The sequence below is a fragment of the Cervus canadensis genome, chromosome 11 (assembly GCF_019320065.1).
Source record: "Cervus canadensis isolate Bull #8, Minnesota chromosome 11, ASM1932006v1, whole genome shotgun sequence".
Lineage (NCBI taxonomy): Eukaryota > Metazoa > Chordata > Mammalia > Artiodactyla > Cervidae > Cervus > Cervus canadensis.
The window spans coordinates 55,924,367-55,951,508 of NC_057396.1; the positions used below are offsets into that span (position 1 = coordinate 55,924,367).

The window sequence follows — 27,142 nt, forward strand, 5'->3', positions numbered from 1 at the left end:
GAGGAAGGACATTTTCACCTCCCTGCTTTGGAGTCTGCCTCCCTATAGCTAAGCTAAGCTATTCATCTTTTATGTGGACCACAAGAAGGAGAAGACTGTTTATTTATTTATTTTTGTAGCTTTTTATATCAGCGTATAGCCAATTAACAAGGTGGTAGTTTCAGGTGAACGGCAAAGGGACTCAGCCAAATACATACATGCATCCATTCTCCCCCAAACGCCCCCCGCATCCAGGCTGCCACATGACATTGAGCAGAGTTCCCTGTGCTATACAGTAGGGCCTTGTTGGTTATCCATTTTAAATATAGTAGAGTGTGCCTAAATATCCCAAACTCTCTAACTATCCCTTCCCCCACTGGCAACCGGAGGCTCACTAAGTCTGTGAGTCTGTTTCTGTTTTGTAAATATGTTCATTTACATCATTTCTTTTTAGATACTGCATGTAAAGGATGTTATAAGATATTTAGGAGAAAGCTGTTTGGACACTGCTCTCAATATAATGCTTGGCTTATTACAGATTAAAAGTGCTTTGAGGCCCTCTGTCTCTCAGGTACGTGCCTAGTCTATGTAAGTTACTGCAAAGTTGGAATACTGTACTTCTAGTAAAGTGAATTACATTTCCCCAAAGCATTTCACTTTATTCACCAGAATGCTCTGTCGTTGATGAAAAAGGAGGATTGATATCATTTTGCTTCAGTTCAGTTCACTGTGCAAAATAATTTTATATTCTTTTTTCTTTACCCTCTGGACCCTATTTTGATCAGTTGATCCTTATTCACAGGTTCAGCATTTCTGTACCCTCTCTCCCTTCCCAAGAGTGTGTGTTGGTCAATGGGTAGGCTTGGTGGCAATATTGATTTGGGTCATGGTTTCAGTGGAAGAAGATATTTGAATTCCATTCCTTTCAGGATGCAACAAATTGGTATAGTTTGTTCTGGGGTTTTCAGTTGGTTCAAATCTAAATATTTCTTCTCTCAAGAAGGTAGATATATCTAATGGGGAGAGAGCTGGCTGAACACATGTCTGCTTATTCTTGTTGCAGGGGTGGTTTCATGTCATTTTCCATAACCCCAATTCCAGAGCTAAGGTCTGGTCTGTCATTGCAGAGGATCACAAACCAGGCCCTGCCCAGTGAAAGCCAAGAATGATACCACTACTGTTGTGGATGCTTCCTGAAGCCACTGGAATCCTCCATGGCGGTTGAGAACTCAACAGGGAGATTTGCTGTGTCACCTCACAGAGCGACTTGTGAAGGGATAACAACTGAAGTGAACAGTGGAGATTTACACCATCCTACCACAAGGCTTCATTTTCACTTTCACTTTCACCACAAGGGTGGCAAGTGTTCAAAGGTGAAGAGGCATTTATGGCGACACTAACAGCCAGTTTTTCTTCACATTCAAGGTTATAGATTTTTTAAAAGGTAGGTTCATTAGGTAACAAGGTAAGACTTGAAAGTCATCAGACAGGCTGGCCAAGTGTTCCAAAAAGCTTGGTTGCCTTGTTCTTGTTCAGTCACTAAGCTGTGTCTCTTTGCAGCCCCATGGACCGTAGCACACCAGGCTCCATGGGGTTCTCCAGGCAAGAATGCTGGAGTGAGTTGCCAGGAGATATTTTTCTATCTAAGGGTATCTCATATTTTTCTCCAGGGAATATTCCCTGACCAGGTATTGAACCCGTGTCCCCTGCATTGGCAGGTGGATTCTTTACCACTGGGCCACCTGGGAACACTAAGGAATAAGAGACTTAATCAAGGAACCCCACATCTTCATCACCCTAACTAGATGAAGGCTACCCACTCAGCCAGAGGCATATGACTGAGTTTCCATTTCTGGATGGCGCTCACAAAGTGATGAGCTGGTATTGTCAAGAAATCAATCCAAGATGAAGTATGATAATGCATGATGGGAAATGAATAAATGCAGTCCCAAGCAATCTGTTTGTGTGACATTTATACAGAAAAACTACCTTTTAAGGGATTGGCAGTTGTCTTCCTTCCCTTAGCAAATCCTGTTGTGATAACTCTGAAATGAATAGCAGAAGGCAGAACTAGATTAAACAATTTCCTTTTTACAAAATACAGAGATATTTAAAAGTTGGAAATCCACAGCATTGCCTCAAATGCTGCAAACTTTATGAAACACTAAGCAATGAACCCCTCTTGCCTTCAAGAGGGGATATGGTCAGAGAAACTCCCCACTCTGTAGTCACGCCTGAGAACCAGCTTTTGCAGGAGAGTCAAGTTGCCAAACTAGAGCTGGCAGGAGAGTTGCTCCATGAAATGAGAACAGAATGGAATGCACTCTCACCTTCAAGTTCAAGTGCATGTTGAGATTTTTATCTGAAGTGAATTCTGATTAACATCAACTTGGACTAAGGGAGAAAAAAAACATTCAAGCATGTGTTTATACTTGTTGACGTACGTAAAAGAAACACCTTAAATCTGAGTCATAATATTGGAAGAGGAGACTATTGAAAAATGCATGCCACTGATACAGTCTTACCAAGAATCCAAGAGTCAAGAAATCTAAATCCCCCAAGAGACAGGGAAATTTATTTCAATAATTTGTCCCGTCACTCTGCAGCCATAAGAACATGCTATAGTTGAGCGCCTTCAACACTCCTCACACCATTTTGTTCTTTTAGTTATTGTCTCATTTTCTCACTTCAATATTTCATGTTCCAATTGTTTTAAGAAGAAAGAGGAATAGACATACCTTCCATGAATGTTCTAAAACCCCTTTTGCTGATACAGAGAGAGGAGGGAGAGTTGAGTTCCATGTTCTAATGAGGATTTTACATCCATGACAGTTGATGTCACACACACAAGCAAGATGATCAAATGAGCCCATCCCTTAAGAGGGAAAAAGGTGAAAGTGTTAGCCATGTCTGACTCTTTGCAACCCCATGGACTGTTGCTCACCAGGCTTCTCTGTCCATGGAATTCTCCAGACAAGATTACTAGTATGGGTAGCCATGCCCTTCTCCAGGAGATCTTCCCAACCCAGGGATCAAAACCTGGGTCTCTTGTATTGCAGGCAGATTCTTTACCATCATCCTTACAGGATGATGCCCAAATTCCTTCAATCAACTCTCTTGATTAAACCTGAACTTTTGCCTTCAGCCAAGTTGTGTCTTTCAGTGGAAATATGATGGAATTCCCAAATTAGCAAGATTTGGAGCTTGGCTGGATAAGCCCTGTCAACAAGAAGAAGCCACTTTTCCCCCTTGTCCATCTTAGCTATTAGTCTCCATCCCCTGGATACAGATGCTCTCATTACCTAGTCATCCTTCCATGGTTTCTTTTTATTTTTTTCTTCCATGGTTTCTTATCAGAAATTATTTTAAAGAGTACAAAACAACTGTATTTAATGACTTCTCATTTCACTGAGAGTAAAGGCCCAACCTCTACAAGGCTATCATCAAGCCACCAGCCAATCACTCACCCACCATCATCATTCCTTCCCCAATCTCCTCCAGACACACTAGCCTCCATGCCCATCCCTGAACACTCTGGCATGTTGCTACTTCAGTGCCTTTATACTTGCTATTCACTCTGGATTGCTGTAACTGAGTGTGCACGCATGCATGCGAAGTTGCTTCAGTCCTGTCAGATTCCTTGTGACCCTATGGGCCCACCAGGCTCCTCTGTCCACCGGATTCTCTAGGCCAGAATACTAGAGTGGATTGCCATACTCTCCTCCAGAGGATCTTCCTGACCCAGGGATAGAACCTGCATCTCATGTTTCCTGCATTGACAGGCAGGTTCTTTTCTTTACCAGTAGAGTTACCTGGGAAGCTCTAACTGTAGGGTACATATGGTGAAATTAGCTCTTAAGTCAAATGTTGCTTTCTCAATAAAAACTTCCTGAGAAACCTTACCTAAAATTTTATCTTCCCCCATGTCCCAAATAATTTCTATCCCCTTTCCTAACATATCGTATAGATCACTTTTTCATTCTTATTTAATCTGTCTCCTCATGTGAATATAAGCCCCACGAGCAAAGTTTTCTATTCACTGCTATGTCCTCAGTGCCTAGAACAGTGTCTGGTGTGTAGTAAGGGTTGAGTGAATACCCATTGAATGAATAAATGATGATGAATGCATGAAAGAATATCAACCGTTGACCAAGAGAGATAGCCGCCTCTTCTTTATTCACATAAAGGCCAGGTCCTTTCGGTGGGCACTAGAAGCCTTAACACCATGATCTTCATTGTAAATGACTACTAAGCTCTTACCATGTGCCAAACATTATGTGAAATGCCATACATGCATTATCTCATTTAATCTCTACCACCAACCTCCATGTTGAGTGTGATCATCTCAGGTTTACAATAAATAGATGAGGAGCCTAGGAGATCAAGTAAGTTGCTCACATTAGCATTTAAGTAGGAGGTGGAGCTCAAATACAGGTTGAAGTTCGTCTAACATAGTAGGTCTCAGCCAGAGGGTGATTTTGCCTTCTGTCCCAAGGGATATTTTACAGTGTCTGCAAACACCTTTCACTGTCACAGCTGGGCTATAATGGGTAGATATCAGAGAGGCTACCAAACATCCCACAATGCACAGTACAGCACCCTCCCCACCAATAAAGAACTATCCAGCCCAGAAGGGCATCACTGACTCAATGGACATGAGTTTGAGTAAGCGCCAGGAGTGAATGATGGACAGGGAAGCCTGATGTGCTGCGGTCCTTGGGGTTGCAAAGAGTCCAACACGACCTAGCGACTGAACTGAACTGTACGGAAAGTCAATTGTGCCGAGGTTGAGAAGCTCTGATCTAACTCCATAAACAGGTTTTAGTCACTTTGCAGTTTTGCTCCATGAGTTGCTAGCGGCGGTAAAAATCAGCATCAACCCTTTTATAAAGCAATATGACAGTATGTCTCAAGAGTGCCAACTGTTTTCATACCTTTTGACCCTGAAATCCTATTTCCGTAAATCTGGCCTCAGGAAATAATCTGAAATGTGGAAAATATCCTCAAATATTTATAATGACATTATTTGTAATAGCAAAAAATTGGAAACCACCTAATGTCTGGCAATAAAGGAGTCATTAAGTAAACTCTGGAATATCTACTTGTTGGGACATTAGATGGCCATTAAAATTCTATTTATTAAACATTTATAAAGGGATGGGAAAATGCTTACATAGAAATGATAAATTTTAAAAATAAGATTTCAAAATTATATGTGCAGTATGACTCTTTAAAAACTGACCAAAATTATATGTACAAAAGAGGTGAAGCAGAAATATATTAAAATATTAATAGTGTTGTTGGACTATGACTGGTTAATTTTATCTTTCAGGACTTCCAGAATGTTCTATAATAACAATGTGTTCATTTTACAATTAGGAAAAATATCTTTTAAAAAATAAGAAGATTAAGAACTAAAAATTAGAAATAAGAACTGTGAAAAAAAGAAGAGTAAGTAAAGTATCTGTCCCTAAAATGAATTTTGGGGCTTCCTAGGTGACGCTAGAGGTAAAGAACCTGCCTGCCAATGCATGAGGCACAAGAAATGGAGGTTCAATCCCTGGATCAGGAAGATCCCCTGGAGGAGAGCATGGCAACCCACTCCAGTATTCTCGCCTGAAGAATTGCATGGACAGAGGAGCCTGGTGGGCTATAGGCCATGGGGTCACAAAGAGTCAGACACGACTAAAGCGACTTAGCATGCAAAGTGAACTTCAGAACTGTTGTGGTGATTTTATCTCTTACATGTATTTATTGAGTTTAATTAGTGTTTATAATTGTCCCTTTTAGGGAACTGTCTTTGTTGTATGAAAAAAGGCTTGTTTAGTTTTGTTGTGGTAGCTAGAACTAGCTCCATCTTTGCCAGTTTATGTCTATCAAACACATTTTACCTGCTCATCTTAAATTTGTTTTCTGATGTTTTAAAAATATTTAGTTCCATTAGATTAAAGGATTCTTACCTTCAGGCACAAAACTGCTGTCAGGTCAATTGCTGTTTGGGGACACATGGCGGGGATGTGCATGGCTAACCACCTTCATGTGGACTTTCCAAACTGGGGGCCAGCAACTAAGAGGACAGGCCATGAACTTCAACAGGACTTGGTTCAGATCCCAGCTCCACACTCAGCAGTGTGCTTCATTTTGTTTAAATATTTATTTATTTGACTGTACCGGGTCTTAGTTATGGCATGTGAGATCTAGTTCCCTGACCAGGGATCAAACCCAGACACCCCTGCATTGGGAGGACAGAGTCTTATCCACAGGACCACCAAGAAAGTCCCACCAGTGTGTTCTTGAGTGAGCTCTTAACCTCTCTGTGCCCTCCCTGTATCCCATGCCTGTGTTTAAAACCACTACAAAATTCTGTTAATGCCTGACAGACTTCAGCATGCTCTTTGCATGCTATGATGTGGGACCATTTACTTGAGAAAATTTGTCCCACAACCAGCCTAATTCCTCATCTTCATCCTTCATCCTACTTTCCAGATGTTTTTAATCTCAAGAAAACTTGAGGCTTAGCCTGTAAAAGTTATGACACTACCTCTGAGAGCCTCATCCAAGATGTGGTATCTTTGAACTTTGTCTTAAATTAAACCTGCCTTCATTCTGTAAACTGATGAGGGTAAGGTTTGGCTTTCTGGTCAACCTTGGGCTGCAGCATAGAATGAGTGAGGAGTGCAGGTAAAGCAGTTGCAGAGACAGCTTCCTCACTCAGATGCTATTTGGGAAGTGAAAGAACAGAGAACTCAGTTATTTAATGAACCCTTAGAGTTTCTGAAATGTAAACATTTTCCTTGCGAAGCCCCGAGACCTCTCTTGCTTCCAACAAGCCAGCCTGTATGTCTCCTTCTCCTGTTCTCTCTGCTCTTGACCCTCCTGTAACACATTGTTAGATGAGTTGTTTGCACAGAGGGACAGAATTTTTTTTCCCCCCAGTTTCTTGAAGCCTTAGAAATTTTCTCCCTTATCAATTTTCTATGGACTGGCCCTCTATTCCCTGATGGCACTGGATTGGTACACACCGCAAACACTGGCTCGGAAACAAAAGGCAGAGTGAGAAGATAGAGATACACACAGACAGCTTCCCTGGCTATTCCCCGTGTGTCCTACTGACAATGCTGTGTGGAAGGGAAATTGTTCTATCAGCGACTGTGTTAGATTCATGACCCCACCATAACCTTGAATTGGCCTTTAGTTGTCGCTGATGGGAACTGAAGAACAGCGCCTGTCGACATGATTGCTACTCTCCAATGAATCAGAACATACAGGGCGAGGAGCAGCACATTAAACCAGCAACAGAAATATATCACTGTACTTTTATATAGATGTATTGCTTTTGCCCAGGCATATAAATGATTGGGCCAGCCACTTATTTTTTTTTCAAGGACTATAAATTAAAAATAAGCTAAAGGTTTTTAAATTATGTTCTTTTAAAAAAAATCAGGGTAGCTATTTTAAGGCAACAGTCAAATATTTAAAGATCATCGTATATGGATATTTCAGCCACTGTCACTGCGAGGAAAATCCACCTTGTTAAGTAACTCAGGTTACTTAACACATGAACGCTAATTTATCATGTGTGGTCATTTGCTAATTGATCTTTTTAAAAAGTAAATGTTTCCCATATTTACTTCCCTACTTGCCTATTGAAGAACATATATTTTATAAATTTAAGTTGTGATTTAAATAGACAACAAGCTTATTCACCAACTTAGAATATGGTTCTTTAAGAGTCAAGGTGTTCAGAGAAAACTAAGAGTGGGGATCAACAATTCTTAAATATGAGGTTATAAAGGTCTCCCATTGAGAATATGCTGAAGCCAAAGGACCTTTTGCCCAGAAGCTCATATGCATGCTTGCACCTACAAGCAAGAATTTTCATTTCAGTTCAAGGACTCACAAACCCTTTGAAGCCCCTCCCTGGTGTCCAGGTTGAGGGCCACTGCCTTTGAGATTATCTTATAAAGCTACAAAGTTGTGACTTACTAGGATGCAGTGATTCATTGTGAAGTGTGTCTTAAGTCAATAGTTATTAACAATAGATAAAGTGTAGATGTTTGTGAATGATTTACTTTTCAGAAGCATAAATAATTAAGAAGATTCCTAAGGTTTTCCTATAAAGAGCTTTGCTGTCATTCATTACCATCACTAATAAGACATTTGAGATCTAGCTCTCCCTACCTCCCTGGCGTCAAATCTCACCACTTTTCTCCTCACCCCAAAAGCTCCAACCACATGGCCTCCTTTCAACTTTCCAACCTTGGGTGGGTCATTTCCATGTTCTAGGTACAGTCTGGTAGCTGAGTTGTGTCCAACTATTTTGTGACTCCATAGACCTTAGTCCACCAGTCTCCTTTATTCATGGGATTTTCCAGGCAAGAATTCTGGAGCAGGTTGCCATTTCCTTCTCCTGAGGATCTTCCAGACCCAGGGATCAAACCCACATCTGGTTTGCAGGTAGATGCTATACTCTCTAGGTATAGTTTGAATGAGGCCATTACATCTGTCTTTTGTGGATCTTATATTGTGTGGAGAGAAAAAGACAATAGGCACTTAAATATATTTATAAATTTGATCATTTCAAATATTAGGAAGCAACTAAAATAGTACAATGATGGAATAGGGACTGATTGACCGGTGGCCAGGAAAGGCCACTTTGGGGAGGTTTTATCTGAAACAGGAGAAATGAGGAACATCTGCACATCAAAGGAAACACTTAATAGTAGCAAGTGCAAAGGCCCTGAGACTGAAAAGAACCTGCTGGTTGGAAAGGTCAGAAAGGAGGTCATGATGACTCTGATATGCTCTCTCCAGGAGAAATGTAGATACTCTATGCTGCTGCCCAGCTCACTGATAGAACATGAGCAGTAATTACAAATCAAGCATTTCATTTCCCTGCAATCATTTTGAGTTTTTGTAAAAGTCTAAGTATGCAGGTTGAGTTAATTCAAGATCTAATATAAGATGGAGTAACATGAGGCTCAGAGAGGTTAAGTAATTCACCTAAAGTCACACTGCTGGTTAATAAGTTAACTTAGTGGAAGAACCCAAAAGAAGGCCCTGGCTTCTGCATTTGTGGGTTTGTGTTCCTTCTCCACACCACTGTGCCTCCCCCACTGGTCATAGAACTTACCAAAGTTTGCTTTTTCTTGAAAAATAGTCTGGTGTCTCATTCTATATTCAATTATAGCCCAAAGACATGCCATCATTTATATAATAGCCTTTTTGTAATTTTATTACAAAAAAATCTGAGACAGATTTTTAATAATAATAATAATAATAATAATAAATCTGCCTGATATCTTGGGCTCACCAGTAACCAAAAGTGAGTTAAAAATCTCTGACTCCTAAAGGGAACCAGACACCACTATCCCCTCTGGGCCAGACGCTGAGATCATCGGGATTATTTTAAGTTCTGGTTTCTCACCTATCTCTGGTTGGTACAGGATGGCCTTCCTCCCAGGATTGGATGTTCTTGTCCAAGAGGAAAACCATGCCCCCATGCCCTACTCTGTCCCTTTGGGCCCTCAACAGCAAATGTTAGTCCTTTTTATTTGTTGGTCACATGATGTGGCATGCAGGAACTTAGTTTCTCAACCACGGATCGAACCTTGCAGTGGAACCACACCGTCTTAACTACTGGAAGGCCCTGATACCAGTCTTGACCCTAAGTAAAAAAAAGAAATGCTCCTAATGGGGGGAAAGAAACCTTTCAGACTGGGAAATTATTATCAATATTTGGGACAGGAGTGTAACTTTTTTCCTACCGAAAAATCATGATATTGTTATGACACAATTTTGTAATAAGCTTAAATACAAAAGTTAAAAATAAACATGACACAATACAGTTTTGTAATAAAGTTATAAATAAATAAATGTGAGAATTCTCTGATATAATATTAATAGAATCAAATGATTTAAAACATTAGAGGGTGGGATGGGACAAGGGAGGCTCAAGAAGGAGGGAATGTATATATATAATTACGGCTGATGCCTGTTGTTGTACGGCAGAAACCAGCACAACATTGTAAAGCAATTATCCTCCAATTAGAAAGTAAATTTAAAAAATTAGAAAAAATGGAAATATGCGAGTGACATATTTTTGGTGATTATACATGGGCAAACACTAAGCTAATTCCAGTCACTGCTATGTAACTAGCCATTCTTGTACTAATAATGAACGGTCTCAAGGAAAAATTGGAAGTCTAGCCTAGTTCAATATTGAAATCCCCCTCCCAGGAATAAATTTGAGAAAAATGAACCCAGCCCATTCTCCAGTACCTCTGGTGAAATTCAAGATCATAATACTCTTCTTCAGCATCTGAAATCTATCTTCTCTCCAGGAAGTTTCTCTCTCCTTTCTTATACTGCTGGTGGGAATGTAAATAAATCATTCCTTCATGAGCGTAATTTGGCTATCGGGTATCAAGAAACTCTAAAAACCATGTAGACTTTAACCTAACAATTGTTCTTCTAAGATTTGATCATAGGGAAATCAGAAATATCTGCAAAATTATATGACTAGATTTATATCACAAGATAGTCACAACAATGTTATTTTTGATAGTGAAATATTGAAAACAATATAAAGGAAATTGGAATCTCTCAAAATGTTTTTTGTACAAACTGGTCTCATAATAATCCCCAAACATATGTACACACACACACAGGATTGCATGATAAAAAAATTTTGAGATACACACACTATATCCCTCTTTTGAGCAGTCACAAAGCATATGAGCAAGAATCTTCTCTGAAAAAATGCCTGCAATAAAGAAATCTGTTTAACAATGTTTAACTCAATATTTCTCAAAATCTTTTGGCCATGGAACCCCTTTATTGCATAATCTTAATATACTCCAGAACTAGGGCTCTGAAAACTATTTCAGGAAATACTAGGTAAATAAATTTGTATAACCGTATTATGGAATGCTAGAAGAGAAGCGAAAGGCAAAGGAGAAAAGGAAAGATATACTCATTTGAATGCAGAGGTCCAAGGAATAGCAAGTAGAGATAAGAAAGCCTTCCTCAGTGATCAATGCAAAGAAATAGAAGAAAACAATAGAGTGGGAAAGACTAGAGATCTCTTCAATAAAATTAGAGATACCAAGGAAACATTTCGTGCAAAGATGGGCACAATAAAGGGCTGAAATGGTATGGACCTAACAGAAGCAGTAGATATTAAGAAGAGGTGGCAAGAATACACAGAAGAACTATACAAAAAAGATCTTCATGACTCAGATAACCACAATGGTGTGATCACTCACCTAGAGTCAGATATCCTGGAATGCGAAGTCAAGTGGGCTTTAGGATTTCACTACGAACAAAGCTAGTAGAAGTGATGGAATTCCAGTTAAGCTATTTCAAATCCTAAAAGACGATGCTGTGAAAATGCTGCACTCAATATGCCAGAAAATTTGGAAAACTCAGCAGTGGCCACAGGACTGGAAAAGGTCAGTTTTCATTCCAATCCTAAAGAACGGCAATGCCAAAGAATGTTCAAACTACCGCACAATTGCACTCATCTCACATGCTAGCAAAGTAATGCTCAAAATTCTCCAAGTCAGGCTTCAACAGTATGTGAACCGTGAACTTCCAGATGTTCAAGCTGGATTTAGAAAAGGCAGAGGAACCAGAGATCAAATTGCCAACATCTGCTGGATCATCGAAAACGCAAGAGAGTTCCAGAAAAACATCTATTTCTGCTTTATTGACTATGCCAAAGCCTTTGACTGTGTGGATCACAATAAACCGTGGAAAATTCTTAAAGAGATGGGAATTCCAGACCACCTGACCTGCTTCCTGAGAAATCTGTATGCAGGTCAAGAAGCAACAGTTAGAACTGGACATGGAACAACAGACAGGTTCCAAATAGGAAAAGGAGTACATCAAGGCTGTACATTGTCACCCTGCTTATTTAACTTATAAGCAGAGTACACCATGAGAAATGCTTGACTGGTTGAAGCACAAGCTGGAATGAAGGTTACTGGAAGAAATATCAGTAACCTCAGATATGCAGATGACACCACCGTTATGGCAGAAAGTGAAGAGGAACTAAAGAGCCTCTGATGAAAGTGAAAGAGGAGAGTGAAAAAGTTGGCTTAAAACTAAGGTGATGGCATCTGGTCCCATCACTTAATGGCAAATAGATGGGAAAACAATGGAAACAGTGAGAGACTTTATTTTCTTGGGCTCCAAAATCACTGCAGATGGTGACTGCAACCATGAAATTAAAAGACGCTTGCTCCTTGGAAGAAAAGCCATGACCAACCTAGACAGCTTATTAAAAAGCAGAGACATTACTTTGCCAACAAAGGTCCATCTAGTCAAAGCTATGGCTTTTCCAGTAGTCATTTATGGATGTGAGAGTTGGACTATAGAGAAAGCTGAGCACTGAAGAATTAATGCTTTTGAACTGTGATGTTGGAGAAGACTCTTAAGAGTCTCTTGGACTGCAAGGAGATCCAACTAGTCCATCCTAAAGGAAATCGGTCCTGAATATTCATTGGAAGGACTGATGTTGAAGCTGGAACTCCAATACTTTGGCCACCTGATATGAAGAACTGACTCATTTGAAAAGACCCTGATGCTGGGAAAGATTGAAGGCGGGAGGAGAAGGGGATGACAGAGGATGAGATGGTTGGATGGCATCACCAACTCAATGGGCATAAGTTTGAGTAAGCTCCAGGAGTTGGTGATGGACAGGGGAGCCTGGTGTGCTGCAGTATACGGGTTCTCAAAGAGTCGGACACGACTGAGTGACTGAACTGGCTGAAACTGATTTTGTTACAAGGAAAACATTTTTAAACTTTTTATTTTCAAATAATTGTAGAGTTACTGCTATAGACTGATTTGTACCTTCCCAATATGCGTATGTGGAAATCTAATCCTCAAGGTGAAAGCATTAGGAGGCAGGACCTTTGGGAGATGATTGGGTCATGAGAGTAGAAGCCTCATGAATGGGGTTAGTGCCCTCATAAAAAAAACCCACAGAGCTCCCTCATCCTTTTAGCCAGGTGAAGACACAGCAAAAACAGCCATATCTGTGTTAACACAGCCATTTCTCTGAAACAGGAATCAGGCCCTCACCAGACAATGAATTTACTGGTGCCTTGATCTGGGGCTTCCCAGCTTCCAGAACTGTGAGAAATGAATTTCTGTTGTTTATAAGCCATCCAGTTTATGATGTTTTGTTATAGCAGCCAGAACAGACTAAGACAGAGAAAAGTTGCAAAAAATAGTACAGAAAGTTGTCAGACATCCCTTACCCAGCTTCCCCTTGTATTGACATCTTACAAAATGACAGTGCAGTGATTGAAAGCACTGATGGAATATTCATTTGAATTTGACCAGTTCTTTCTGTTTCAGGATCCATCCCAGAATCCCACACTGAACTTATTCATCCAGAATCTTGGATTCTGAACCGCAGATTCAACCAACTACGGACAGTCAAGTTAGTACATGATTATATCCATGGATGCAGAACTCTTGGATCTGGAGGGCTAACTGTATATTTACTATTGATCTGTAATAGAGTTAGGTTCATTTTTATCATTTGTACTCCATTGGGAAATCTCCTGACATACAGGTTGATCTACTTTTTAAAATTTATTTTAATGATTCACTAAATATACCTGACTCAGAGCTACATACTTAAAAAGAAACTCAGGGAAGTGTCATTCTCCCTCATCCTTGATACCCCCACCCATTCCTATCTGTCCATCCTCCTCCCACCCACCACCTCTCAGTAACAAATTCTATTAGCTTCTAGTTTATTTTTTCTGTATTTCTTTTGCACAAATGGGAAGATACCTGTATATTTTCCTCTATCTCCTTTCTTACGTGAAGGGTAACATGCTATAAATACACCTTACACAGTGCTTTTTTATGTTTAATGGCATATCTTGGAAATCACTTCAGCTTTTTAAAAAATAGTTACATAGTACTCTGGTGAGTACTGTATGGTACAGACTACAATGTACTCTGTCATAGTTTATTCAACCACTCCCCTATGTATGAGCATCTAAGTTCTCTCTATTTTGCAAGTATAACCAATACTGAAATTAATAACCTCTCACATGCGTATTGACATATTATTGAACACATATCTTCAGAATAGTTTCCAAGTAAAATTGCTGGGTCAAAACTAAGTACATATGTATTTGTTTTGTTGTTGTTGTTTAGTCACTAAGACGTGTCCAACTCTTTAGTGACCCCATGAACTGTAGCCCACCAAGCTCCTCTGTCCATGGGCTTTCCCAGGCAAGAATACTAGAGTCGGTTGCCATTTCCTCCTGCAGGGAGTCTTCCCAACCCAGGGATTGTACCCATGTCTCCTGCATTGGCAGGAAGATTCTTTACCACTGATCCACCTGGGAAGCCCACTTATTTTGTTAGGCATTGCAAAATTATCCTCAAGAATGGTTGTACCAGTTTGCATTCCCATCAGCAAGTGTATGAGAATGCTTGTTACTCCATATACTTGCCAACAGAATATGTAGTCTGCTGATTAATTTCCCTCAATCTGATAGATGAGAAAAAGTAAGTAAGTTGAGTGTTAGTTTAATTTTTATTTCTCTAGTAATGGTTAGTGGATTTGAACATATTTTTAAGAGCCATTTATAGTTTTTTTGTGAATTGTCTGTCTTTTTTACATTTTTCTATAATGATTTTGGTCCTTTATCACTTAATTATTAAGAATTCTTTATGTAGTAAGTCGATTTGCCCTTTGTGGTGTATGTTGCAAATATTTTTTCCCAGTTGGTTAATTTGTCCCTTTTTTTTAAAAGTTTTTTAAATAGGTATTTCTTGCCCTACAAAATTTTAATTTAATTTTATCACATTTATCAAACCTTTTTTTAACTTCTATATTTTATTATATATTTTTTAATGTGCTGCCTATGCCATACCTGAAAGACTTAGATACTACTGCAGTGCAAAGAAAAGTAAGAACTTACTCAGAGATATTTTAAACCTGAGAGTAAGAAAGTGGAAAACTCAAGGACCCTGTAGTCAGGTGGATTTTATTCTCAACTAGTTCACTTTTATCTTTTTAGCTGTGAGATTTTTGGCAAAGTATTAAGCTTCTCAAAGTGTAGCTTTCCTCATATGTAAAACAGGATGGTAAAACTTACCATGTATCATTATGAGGATTTGAAATGCTTGCTTCAATGCTTGGAGATATTTTTTATTATTACACATATAATACATCTAATTCTAACTGACAATTTAATAGCATTTCAAGATATGTATCTGACACTTTATTCTCAAGGTTATGTCATCGAAACTCTACCACTTCTATAAGAGTGAAGAACCTGAGAAATTTTAACCAATTCACCTCTACATTCATCAAAATTTTTCTCTTCTTGGCTTTCTGAAATACTTTATCTTCTGAAATACTATCATGTCTCTGTTCAAAATGAATTCAGAGAAATGTTAGGAGAATGAAGGAGTTAACATCCTTAAGGCGCAGTGAGCTGGCAGATAAGAACATCAAAATAAATTCCAGAAAGAATTCTAATGAACCCAGTTTATTATCACCTTATCTCTCCAAAGCCCTTTCCTACCCCCAGCCCCCAGTTCAAAGTTTTGTGGTCATTCCCGAAGGACACATATACTGTAGAACCGGGAATCTTCAGCTGACACTGGTTATCGTCAGTACCACGAAGGTACTCACTGGAATTCCTCTTGCCAAATGTGCTTTCCCCCCACAAGCAATTCGTTTTCAATGTCCCTGTGAAGTGAAACAGATGCCCATAAGGAAGTCTGATGTCACCTTTGTTTTCAATATCGTTCAAAGCAAACACAGCCATGATGGGTCCCCTAATCCTTTGGCAACTGCCCCCAAATTATTTGAACATGATGAAGTTCACATCTACCAATAAGTTAATTAGGTGGATGTGTGTCTTTATAGAGTACAGATGTCTAGCCGGACCAAAAAGATGTCTAAGGGCTCCATAGATGGGAATGGATTTTTTCCTAGCTAACTGATATTTGTTTGGCTCCCGGCCTTATTCCCAAAGGGGGTGATTTGAATATAGTTGTTCTTCCTTTTGCAATTCCTCAGTGCCTCAGGGTACATGGAACTGGTGGAAGGGAAAAAAAAAAGGGGGGTGGAAGTAACAAATGAAAAGCAAATAACTTTGATTGTACCTGCATTATAATCCAGGCATTAGCCAAGCTACTTAGAGGTATAGTATTTCAGTGGTTCTTAGTCAAGAAGATACCACTCCCAGTGGCATTTGGAAAATTTCTGGAGCTACTTTTTATAATCATGATAGTTGAAAAGTACTACTGACATTTATGGGGTGGGTGGTATAATAAAAAAATAAATATTTGTTCTTTGTTCAGGTTTCCTGGCACAGAGTCCCTAAAACCCTTGGGATCTCCTAAGTGATCAGTGTCCTTTGTATTCTAGTGAGATGATTCTTAGGGAGTCTGGGAAAAGATATGGAGTCCTGGATAGCTTCAGGATACAGGGTGGTTGGATGGCATCACTGACTCAATGGCCATGAGTTTGAGCAAACTCTGGGAGATACTGAAGGACAGGGAAGCCTGGCATGCTGCAGTTCATGGGGATGCAAAGAGTCAGACACGACTTACAACTGAACAACACAGCGGGTGGTTGCTAGAAAGGCCAGTCATCATTAGAGGGTTGGAGCTTTCAGTCCCACTGAAAGTTCAGAAGTGGAACTTTCATCCCATCTCTGTGGAAGGAAGAGGGCTGGAGGTTGACGTCAGTCATCAATGGTCAATGATTACATTAATGGTATCTACATAATAAAACCTCCAAAAACACCCTAAACAATGGGATTTGGAAAGCTTCTGAGTCAGTGAATACATTAGTGAATTCATTCTATTAATAAAAGAAGGGTATGCCCAGGAAGGGCATGGGATCTCAGCACCTTCCACAACTCCATGCCTTGCTATATGTATATCTTCCATTTGGCTGTTTCTAAGTTGCATCCTCTATAATAAATCAGTAATAGTAAGTATAGCACTATCCTGAATTCTGTGAGTCACTCACTTACCAAACGTGGAGTAGGAAGATGGTGGTGACTTCCAAGTCTGTAGTCAGTGGGGTGGAAGTGTAGGTTGCTTGATCACTCAGATGGTGACTAGTATCTGCAGTGGGGACAGTCTGAGCCCTTAACCTGTGGAATCTGCATTAACTCCGAATAGTCAGTGCCAGAACTGAACTGACTTGATGGACACTGGATATTGGAGAAGTGGTTGTTCACGGAGGAAAAAACAGCTCAGGTGGGGCCCAAAGGTGCATCATGCTAGACATGCCTGGCACAGTTCTGAGAAGGAGGAATTGTCCTGCCTCCCACATGACTTTCAAAGGGCTCACTGGTAAAAATCTGTTTATAATGATCTGCACCTAGAACCTGACTTCATCTTATTTACAAACAATGTTTTTTTAACAAACATAAATAAGAATAGAACTTTCCAGAAATGCAACTAAGTAAGCTGAGGGAAGGCTGCACTTCATTTTGTTCTCTGCGGTACTTGCGTTGCTAGGACAGCATACCTGTGTCGGTCTGCGTTTGTACTTGTCACATATGTGGTGAAAAATATAGGTGCAATTGTTGGACCACTTTGTTGTATTGTCTAATATTGTTGTACCTCAGCATTTACAAATTATTTTATTATAAATAACTTTCCTTTGATATATTCTTTATATTACATATGACCATTTATTGATTTTTATGTGTATGGGTTATCCTATTTATGAATTTTATTTCAAGATATTAAAGGAAGCATTGTAAAATATTTGCAATAAAACTATAGCATTTGTTCTAAGAGGGTTGAGACTCACCGTGTCATTTCATCAGTTCCTCACAATGATGTTGAGAGGATCTCTGATGAGCCTCATTTTATAGATGCAAAAGTTGGAGGTCAGAGCAGCTAAGTCTTTTCCCCAAAGCCACACAGCCAGTAAGTGGCAAAAACCAGGATTCAAATGGTTTCTGTCTGATCCTGAAGCTCCAAATTTAAAGAAAATAAGATAAAGGACAGAAGGACAGATTAAAGAGAAAGGATAGAGAAAGGAAAAAAGAGAGGGGGGAAAGTATAGAGGAGAAAAAAGATGCAAATTAATTTTCATTTCAATTGTTAAACTCCGTTGAGTAATCTAAATACATGTAAAAGGGTCTCAATGAGAAGTATTGTTCGAAGTCTGCTATGTATAATGTATGTTATAAAATGCCAAGGATACAAAAGTAGTTTTTTAAAGTATATGACACAACCCTATCCTTGAGAAACTCATAGATGGGAAGATAGTGTACTTTTGTTTAAAACAAATGAGCAAACAAACAGCATGGTCCCCTGAGTACATCAAGCACAAACGCAGAAGGACAGTGTCATCTCTACGTCGAAATGCAGGGCCAGGTTTCTAGATGGTCTTTCCCTTCTCTCGCCAGAGTCAAGAAATGGGAAGCTCTTCAGTTATATGCTCAATGAAAACTTCATGCCACTGGCACACAAGCTTTCCCTCCAAGTCGAGCTGATCCTGGCACGGAACCTGGCTTCATGAGACACAAATGCCAGTTTTCTTTCCAGAGCTGATGCCTTGAGGGTACCCGGATTTTCACTGGAAGAGAGTACCATAGCCCAAAAAAGCAAGGAGCCATCAGGTTGCCAGAAAATGCATGGCACTCTGTGCCAGGCCCGAAGCCGCAGCCACCACAGGACGGGTGAGTGGCTTGTGTCCTGCTTCTGTCTGATGGCACTGATTTTCTGCCATTCTCCCTGCTCATTGACCCTCTCTCCTTAATCCAGGGGAGTTATTTCCTTTTCAGGACTCATGGGCTGAGGCAGGTTCTTCTTTATTTCGCTACACCAGGTCTTAGCTGAGGCACACAGAATCTTTAGTTGCAGCATGCAGGCTCTTAGTTGAGACATGCAGGACCGTAGTTCCCTGACCAGGGATCAAACCTGGGCCCTCTGCACTGGGAGCATGGACTCTTAACTACTGGACCACCAGGAAGGTCCCAGAAGCAGGTTTCTCTTAAAGAAAATGCTGAAGAAGTTTAAGATTCAGGGCCTCTCACTTGCACAGGAGCCTCCTAAAATGCAGGGAGGAGGTGATCATATGTTCCCATGGTCACAAGTTTTTATAACACCTGCAAAAGTAAGATATTGTAACTATAATTGGTTAAGGCTGCAGTCTCCACGTGGGCTTCCCCTCCCCTCCCATGCCCCTTTGTTAGGAGGGTGTTAGAGTAGCAATGGGTAGCTTTAGCTCCGACTAAGGAGAACTTGAGAGGAGGATACCTTTAGTTTGGGTGTAATGGGATATATTTTGTAGTTCATACTTCTTTCCTTTTTTGTGTGTTACTTTTAATTAATTTATTTATTTAAAAATTTTTAATTGGGATATAATAGATATATAACATTACATTGGTTTCAGGTATATGATACAGTGATTTGACATATGCTTATGCTGTAAAATGATCTCCCACTTCTATATACAGTACAGTTGAGTGTGAGTAGCTGTACTGGGAAGCAGTGGCTTCTTAGAATCTCCCTTTCACTAATTTATGCTGGCTCACCCATCGAGTGTGGCATGAAGATACACGGCCGGGGGCTGAGTGGCACGCTCACACTTACCGTACCTGGTGTATCCTATTCTTTGTGACCTATGGACTGTAACCCACCAGGCTCCTTTCTCCATGGGATTTTACAGGCAAGAATACTGGAGTGGGGTTGCCATTTCCTTCTCCAGGGGATCTTCCTGATCCAGGGATTGAATCCAGGGTCTCCTGCATTGCAGGCAGATTCTTTACTATCTGAGCCACCAGGGAAGCCTGATATCACATATTTATAGGTAAGGCAGAGAAGCAAAGTATGAAAGAGCCAAGAGTTGGTCCATGAAAAATTCCTCCAAATTTTACAGCTTACATACAAAAGAGACTTATGCAGGCTTTTCCAAATTTGACACCAATCCTCAAACATCACTGATGTTACCCATCTCAAGTGGTGTAGCTAAAAAAAACTTTCCTAGGACTTCCCTGGTGGTCCAGTGGTAAAGAATCTGTCTGCCAATGCAGGGGACGTAGGTTCAATCCCTGGTACGGGAAGATCCCACGCGCCACCAAGCAGTTAAGCCTGTGTACCACAACTACTGAGTCTGTCCTCTGGAGCCTGAGAGCTGCAGTTACAGAAACTCTGTCACCTAGAGGCCATGCGCCACAAGAGAAGCGATGGCAGTGAGAAGTCCCCATGCTCCTTGGAGAGTAGCCCCCATTCACCACAACCAGAGCAGCAAAGACCCAGCGCAGCAGACCGCGCAAACGACCTTTCCTAGTCTATCAAAATGAAAGCCAAATTTGGATGTAAGGAAAGATTGGATTATTTTCTCCTCTTTATTTCTCTTAATTACCTTTATCCCTAGAAAGTGATATTACCAAATTGTTGTCAAATAAAGAGTTATTCTGAATATTGATCCCCAAAAATGCAAGGAGCAAAAAAGTATTAGAGAGGTAAAGATTCTAAGCATCCCAATTTCAGTGTGTGACAGGGTTTTTCCAAGTAATTCTCAGACACCACCTGGGTATCCTACAATTAAGCTGAATTCTGACACTGCCTACCTGAAGACAGCCTCAGATCCCACAGGTTAAGGACTCAGTCCCACAAGATTGTCCCCGGCCCGCTTCCACTTAGACACCAGTCCCATGTCCAAGCAGTCACTTGGGCTTCAGATCCACTGGCTGGAGACTGGAGATTCCCAAAAACCTCATCCTTGGGTTTGATTAATTTGCTTAAGCAGCTCATGGCACTCAAAGAAAGATTTTACTTTCTAGATTGCTGACTGTTATGAAAGGATGGTACTCAGAAACAGCCAGAGGGGAGAGACGCACAGGGCAAGGCCCGGGGAAGAGCCCAGAGCTTCCGTCCCTCTCAGAGTGCACATTCCCCCTGCATTGCCACTGTTCACAAACCTGGAAGCTCTTAGAACACTGTCTTTTTGGGGTTTTGTGGAGGCTTTATGAAACAGGCATTATTTTTTTTTTAATTGAAGGATAATTGCTTTGCAGTGTTGGTTGGTTTCTGCCATTAACAACCTCGTTGGGTCCACAAGTCTGTTCTCTGTGTCACACTGGTATTATAGATTAGATCACTGGTGATTGGCAACTGACTCAACTTCCAACTCCTCTCCCGACCCAAGAGGCAGGAAAAGGGGACTGAAAACTCCAACCCTCTAATCACATGGTTGGTTCTCTTGGCTCCCCGTCCTCATCATTAGGTGCGCTCCAAAAGTCATCTCATAATATAATAAAAGACACCTTTATGGTTCTCATCACTTAGGCAATTCTGAGGCTTTTAGAGCTCTGTGCCAGGAATGGGGATGTAGACCAAATATATACTTCTTATTATAAATTACAAAGTCACAGAGGTGGTTAGACAATTAATTAAAAGATTATCTTGTTCTTTTTGTGGCTTTGTGATGGTTGGATTATTATCAGCTTTTTCAATGTGTAATTTTTTGAGATTTATTTTCTTATTCAAAATATTTAGTTTTGTACCTAACTTTAAGTTAATAATTTTCTATCATTTTTAAGAAAGAGGGCCTCTGAAATTGTATAAGCTTGACTTGGACTTGGACTTGGACTCATCCTGGCTGGCTTATTTATTTTCAATGTGTTGTAATACAAAGATGGTTTGTTTCATGGGTACCAGATGTCCAGAACTTTAATTGATGGTGGGAGGAGCAGGAGGTCAGATGTCAGGTCATTTAAGAAAAATATTTTAATATTTAGAGCCTTTCAATGTGAAGAGGGAAGTTACAAGGAATAGTGAGTTCCATGACAGTGGAGATATTTAAGTAAAATTTTCACAGTCACTTGGCATGGCCATTGTAGTGGAGACCTGAACTTGGAAAGCCGTTTAGGCGTAATGAATTTTCAGATATACTTTGATGCCTGGGCTCTCTGCTTCTTCCTGTTTATAGTACCAATGGCCCCCTTCTGATAGGCCAACACTGCTTTCACAGTAGAATTTTAGAGAGGGGTGAGACAGGCCAGAGTAATGAGAACAGAAAACGAGGAACACAGCAACCTTTTTATGAAGAGGAACTGAGAGCTCAGAAGTGAGATTAATGGCCTGGCATGTTCAGCCATCGAGAGGGAATCCACCGCAGACAGTTTCTAGAAACACCTTCTACAAGCTTCCCAAAGACCTAATCACGTCCTAAGGGAAAGGCCCGGCTTCTCACTAACGGCGGAGGCATTTGCTTTGCCATTAACCTTTTCAAGGGGTCACTTCCACACCATGCGCCCAACATGCCACCCAGAAAATGTAACTGAACATCAGTTTTGCTTTTCCTCTTGCTTAACTGTTTTAAATGTCCTTGAGCTGCATTTCTCCACCAGGCTTAATTTTATGGATTGTGGATTACATTTACTGCTCAGCACTTCTTGCTCAACCCTGGACAATTGCAGACCTACTGAGTTGTTAACTCACATGGTCAGCATTAGTGTCTGAGAGCAGTTATACCAAATGACTGAAGCAGAGTGCCATTAACACCTGGCCTTAGCGAGGCCCGGTGAAGTCAGCACTTTGGTTCTTCTTTTCCACCCAGCAGAAACCCGGGAGGAATGAATGGGCAATGGTTTGGGTTAACTTTGCTTATCTTCCGAAGAGTTCAAATTTCTATCCCAGTCTTTCTAGCTGCCTTATCTTGGAGAATTGTATTTGAAAGCGGTAGAATGGGCACTTTTCCCATCTTACAGGCAAGTTATAGAATTCCAGACAAAGGTGTGACTTTTGTGAAAGTGTGTATTAATCACTCAGTTGTGTTCAATTCTTTTCAACCCCATGGGCTGTAGCCTGCCAGTCCCTCTGTCTATGGAATTCTCCAGGCAAGAATACTAGAATGAGTTGCCATTCCCTTCTCCAGAAGATTTTCCTAACTCAGGGATCACACCCGGGTCTCCTGCATTGCAGACAGATTCTTTACCATCTGAGCCATTGCGGAGCACACAGAAAGTCAGAAGGTTATCTTGCTCTGGTTTTTTTTTTTTTCCCTGCACTAACCCAAGTCACTTGGTTAAGAGAATTCCAAGAAGTTGTGGAAGTTACAAAAAGCTTTGGAATCCTAGTCTCTTTTTAAAACTTTATTTATTTGGCTGCACAGGGTCTTAGCTGTGGCTTGTGGGACCTTAGCTGCCACATGCCACAACACACAGGACCTTTTGGTTGTGTCATGTAGGATCTAGTTCCCAGACCAGGGATCAAACGCAGGCCCCCTGCACTGGGAGCATGAAGTCTTAGCCATAGAACCACCAGAGAAATCCCTGAATCATAGACTATTAAAGTTGAAAGGGACCTTAAAAGTTATTTGGTATTTGCATCTCTGTGCTTTGAACGTCTTCTCAAATAAAGGTGACTAGAACCTCCCACATGTATGACCTCCCACTGAAGCTACCTTATCTCCTGATCAGGAGGAGAACTCCACTCATGTCAGATGGAGAAGCCCAGAAGAGTGGAGCACAGTGAGTATAAATGGCTTCTGAAATTGCTAAAGGGTTCCCGGTTCAGTGTTAACTTGGTCAACTTTTGTGGGTCTTTTTCTCATTTTGTTAGCCTGTAGTCTGTGCCATGCAAGTCTGACATGTGTTGGGATGTTCAGGTTCAGAATGTCAGCAGCTCCATTTAGGAGGAGGACAGTCTGCAGCTGCTGGGAGTGGGGAGAAAATTCTGAAACGTCCTCTCCTGGTTCACTCAACCATCCTCCCACTGCTCCCATGAAGGGGAGGTTGACAAATTCCCGATATCAAAACCAGCTGTCAGAACAACATAGGGTAATAGCTGTCCTTGTCAAAGGCACCAATTAATTCACTGGCTGTCAATGTTAGGATAATTGATAGACTCCACAATCTGGCTGAGTAATGAAAGTCGAAGGCATTACTAAGTCCATTTCACCTCCTAACAGGTCTGGTAGTGGAACTAGGGTTGTCAGAGCTGGACAATATCAATAAGCCTCTGCAAAAATTAAAGTTTGATTTTTAAAAGTCTGTGTGTGGGCAGACAGAGGGAGGCTCCCTAATCAACTCGATCTATTACTATGGGACCAGAAGTTCCCAGGAATGTTACCCGAAGAGGCTCAGAGAAAAACATGGCAGATGGGTAAATGTTATACTGGTTTGCTCTGAGGTTGGTTTGCATGTAGACAGCTCGCCGCTTGTGGATGCTGTTTCAGACGGCAGTAGCCTGGATCTGCTGCTTTACTTACTTTCTTTGTTAAAAGTAGAAAATAGAAGTCTGGATCAACAGAAGTCTAGCTAGGAGATTTGATAGGCAATAGTCTTTATTCTTATGATGGAATAATCTAATGACTATCAAGCAATGTGAATATTCTCAAGACTAGAGAGTTTTGTTGAACCTATGATAATATAATATAGAACATTGTCAAATTCCAGGGTGACAGTCACAATTAGATAGCTGTGGTGGTGGGCGGGTAGGCAGGGGAAACCAGGGAAGTTAAAGGTCTACTAGACTCCCAAGGAAAGCAAAAGGTCATTTCTAAGGAGGTCAACTAAGAAAGGGCAAGTAGGTACAATAGGTCTAAATGGGTAAGATGTCAACTATAAGTGTCATAAGGTCTATACTTGTGAACAAGATTTAACTCTGATCTGTGCATTCTAATTTTGCTGCATGTTTCTTGATTTGTGAATTTATGTTCTTTGCTGAACATGGACTACCGTTAGCCCAAAGATAGTAGTAATAAGAACAGTACAATTTATGTTGTACACTTATTATATTCAAGCATTTTTCCTTTTGTTTTAAATAAATTATCATTCAATTCTCACAACCTTTTGAAACAGATTAAACAAAAAAACATTTTTAGTGTTCACAAACTTTTAGACTAATGAAAGGACACCTGTGATCTTCATCTCAATTTTCCTCTTATTCCTCCCTCTCAAAGAGGAAGGAGTCTTTCTGGCTGCTAGAGGGGCTAAACACTGATCTAATTAATAAGATGTTGATAGAAAGGGGAGGGTGAATGGTGGGAAAATGCCTATTGATGGTGATGGGGTGAGAGAGGCTATAGTTTTTCAGGAGTGTTTGAGGAGAGAGGCTTAGAGCAGCTGCAGAGAATAAATTAAGTGGATGGGAGAGCATAAAGATTAAATAAACATTGTTGTGAACCAAGTAAATCCTCTGTCACATCCTTTGAAGAAGCCCGGCAAAACCCAGAATATCTTTTCAACTACTTTCAGACTATTGAAATCAGTGATTATTACATGTGACATTACTTTGAGGTAGAATGACAAGATCTCTGAATTCATTAAAATTAGGGTATGAATATTACTCATGGAAAGACAAGGCTATTGGACCTTAAAAAAATTACATAATTGACCCAAAGCTTTCAGAACATTTGTGGAACTGTGATTTAGCAGCCCAGATGAAACTACCCATTTTTGCATTCCTACGCATGCCATTCTGGTACAGTTCCATATTCAAGGATTTTCCTTGGCCAGTTACACCAATTTCCTTCAAAGCCTCAAGTCAGAACTTAACTGCTTTTCTCTTGGTAATAATACTACTTTCGAACATTAGGTACTTCCTGTGTGACAGGCTACGTGCCATATACTTGACTTGCATGTTCTCACCTAATTCCCCTGACGTGTAGGTATCATTATCTCCAAGGTATAGGAGAGAAAATTGAGGCTTCAGGAATTTGTCACTTGGCCAAGGTTGCAAAACTAGTGTACATTTGAGTCTGAAGTTGAATCCAGTTCTGCCGAACAGCAAGCCTCTGCCTCCCTCCTTTTCTTTAAGGTCATTTTTGAAGCCCCAGGTAAATGCAAATTGTTGTTCCTGGGAGCAAGAGAATCTTAAATCTTGCTCAGAAACACTCCAGGCATCCTTTGCACCTTGGCCTGTTTGCTTTCCAATTGTTTGGGTGACCACACCATTTGAATAATCTGTGTAGTCAGAAGGGAGAAAATCAAGCAAAAGAGTGAGCAATGAATCCCCAGAAGGCAGCGGGGCTAGGGATTAGTTTCCTTGAAGCAGCCTGATTGATAAGCTGGGATTTGTCTAGGCAGGCAGTCTTCAATTTGGATTTGTCAGGATCGGGAAGATTTGTTTTCTTCTGTAGTAATGTGAGGCTCGAGTGAGTTCAGTGTAATGTTTGTTCACCTTGACTCTGATCTTTAAAATCATGACCCTGTTTCTCCAGCCATCCACCTAAGAAAACAGAGATAGATTTGCGTAGTTTTGCGTAGATTTGGAAGCAATGGAAATTGTTTCTCTTGAAAAGTAAAATGTTTTTCTTCCTTTCTATACTTCATCTTGAGTAGTTATTTAATGAAAAATAAGGTACAAAGCAAGAAAAGAAAAGGAAAGAAAGAAAGGAAGGAAAAGGAAAGAAAGGAAGAAAGGAAAAGGAAAGAAAAGAATGGTCCTATCCCTGAGGATCAGGACTAAGATCTCCTAATTGGACCAAAGTCCTTGTATCAATGAAAAATAGATATCTGGCGCATGGCAAAATCATTTCTCCTCTTCTCCTCCATCACGTCAATTCAAAAGGCTTTCATTTCATTTTATTTTTACATTGGCCAACTGAAGCTGTCATGTTTGGGAGCTAAAAGTGTTATCCTGTGTGGGCATCACATCCATCAATTAACGTTTCTGCCTTCTGTGCTAAAGGAATTATCTCCAAGTTCATCTTGATGAATTTTTCTCTCTACCTCATTACCCAAGCTAGATACAGCAGAGACTTTTCATGTTTAATGGCAACCATCTTACACACATTCTGATTCTTTTGAATGCACACATGCCTATTTATAGAGGCCCATGAACATTCCATTGACTGTTTCTGCATTAAAAACACTTAAATTACAACAGCCATACAAGTCCTTTGTAAAATAAAATCAAACATTATAGAAATGTTTTTAAAAATGAAAGCCCTCAAAGAGAATTTTTTTCCAATGCACAATTATGAGTCAAATCACACATTATATATACTCTACTGCGATTTGATTTTTCACTTCCTTTTTTATCTGAGTGCATAGAAGTAAGATGGTCATTAATAACTGACACTTTTCTTTATACCCTTTATTACTAATAAAACTTACATTTTGAGAGTGCATTTAACTTTTATAGCACATTCACATTTAATTTCTTAATTGCTCCTTAGATGGACTTATGA

At 40.2% G+C, this 27,142-nt stretch overlaps 1 long non-coding RNA gene across 1 annotated transcript; it reads left to right on the top strand.

Moving 5' to 3' along the window:
* Window positions 1–1,010: 1,010 nt before the first annotated feature.
* On the top strand, window positions 1,011–23,476 carry LOC122450443. The gene is made up of 4 exons (XR_006272122.1): window positions 1,011–1,423; window positions 13,348–13,432; window positions 18,405–18,677; window positions 23,427–23,476. It is a non-coding gene; the product is annotated as an uncharacterized LOC122450443 (long non-coding RNA).
* Window positions 23,477–27,142: the final 3,666 nt, after the last annotated feature.